This window comes from Sinocyclocheilus grahami, unplaced genomic scaffold (genome assembly GCF_001515645.1).
Source record: "Sinocyclocheilus grahami isolate Dianchi unplaced genomic scaffold, SAMN03320097.WGS_v1.1 scaffold31.1, whole genome shotgun sequence".
NCBI lineage: Eukaryota > Metazoa > Chordata > Actinopteri > Cypriniformes > Cyprinidae > Sinocyclocheilus > Sinocyclocheilus grahami.
The window spans coordinates 4,652,611-4,654,318 of NW_015505210.1; the positions used below are offsets into that span (position 1 = coordinate 4,652,611).

Here is a 1,708-nt window from a genome sequence, read left to right on the forward strand (position 1 = left end):
GAGATGAATTAATGCATATTTATTTTAGAACTACAGTAACATCTGATTTCTCTCAACATGGGGACAGCAGAGCTGTCAATCAATACATTGGAAAAAAAAGTTAATTATTTGAAAAAGTAACTCAGATATTCTCTTGTAAATTAAAAAGTAATGTGTTACTTTACTAGTTACTTGAAAAAAGTAATCTGATTACGTAACTCACGTTACTTGTAATGCGTTACCCCCAACACTGATTATAAGTACCTTTTAGAATATCATGGGTTATTTATTATCTGTCATTAAATGTGGTTGGTTTTGCACTTTTCTCACTTAAAATAGTTCATTTTGAAACAATAATTTACAACCATAGGTTGCCATGATTCTGTGTTGTCTACTTGTCAACCAAGGGTGAGTAAGTGAATTACAATGAACACCTTTGGCAGGCACCTGCTATAAACCCACGGTTAAAAATAAAACCTCCTTCAAAATAATATGCTGTTTAGGATTTTATAGGCTATTTCACAGTTCATAAGTGTATATTTCATAACTAATACAATGTTAATATACCAAGTTGTACAAAAGTCTTGATGTTTACCCCCATGATGATGCAGGTGATATAACAGAGGACCACATGTCAAGATGACTGAACCTTGTTATAAAGATGTGCACTTAATAGTGTTGAATACTAAAAAAAGTACTTATATATTATATTAATGAAATAAAAGGCCACTTAAGTGAACTTAAAACTGTTTAAACATGTATACATGACTATTTTTCTTAACACACTTAAGTGCTCTTATGTAATAATGTCAAATGAAAATTTTCACTATTGTTTACATTACTTTAATCATCTTTTGTCATGCTTTAAAGATCACTTTTAATGCACTAAACACACTAAAGCAAATTTACTTGATAATACTTTTACTAAATTTCGATAATTGCATTATTTAAATGTAATATTAAATATAATTGTAAATGTTTTATATATTTTAAATGTAAATGTATTTAAATACTTTATATAGACTATATATATATATATATATATATATATATATATATATATAGTACATAAATATGGGTATATTTTATTTTAGTTAATTTTTTATTAAATTTTTTATTTTTATTATGTCTATAGACTAAAGTTTTTCAATTTAAGTTTTTTATTTCAGTTTCGGTTTTGGTTATCTTAAAATAAATGAAAATTAGAAATGTTGCTCTGGCAACTAGCTGAAATAAAATAAGTTTATTAAAATAAGTTAATAAGTAAATACGTTTTTTTACATATATTATTTCAAACATTTATTTCATTTCAAGTAACATTTTTAATGGTCTAGTTTTAGTTTAGTTTAGTAACCCAACAATGGTGAAAAATAGTGTATATTATTGGACTTATGTATGAACCTTTTTTCACCAGTGTGTGTGTGTGTGTGTGTGTGTGTGTGTGTGTGTGTGTGTGTGTGTGTGTGTGTGTGTGTGTGTGCGCGCATTTTTGTGTTTTTGTGGGACATAAATTTGTATAATGACAAAGGTATGACAGGTATTACAAGGAGAAGGTGACTTTTCAGGACATTACCCCATGTCCCCACTTTTCAAAACGCTTATAAATCACACAGAATGGAGTGTATTGAAAATCTGAAATAGCACAAAGTCTCCTGTGAGGGGTAGGTTTAGGGGTAGGGTTGGTGTAGGGCAATAGAATATACGGTCTGTACAGTATAAAAACCATTAC

At 28.4% G+C, this 1,708-nt stretch overlaps 1 long non-coding RNA gene across 1 annotated transcript in view; it reads right to left on the minus strand.

Annotated features, from left to right (window-relative positions):
* The window catches only part of LOC107575461 (uncharacterized), a 10,286-nt gene extending 8,838 nt beyond the window's left edge, over nt 1–1,448 (minus strand). The window contains exon 1 of the long non-coding RNA XR_001607876.1: nt 1,391–1,448. This is a non-coding gene — a long non-coding RNA (uncharacterized lncRNA). The remainder of the gene's footprint in view (nt 1–1,390) is intronic.
* Between the last annotated feature and the right edge of the window lie 260 nt (nt 1,449–1,708).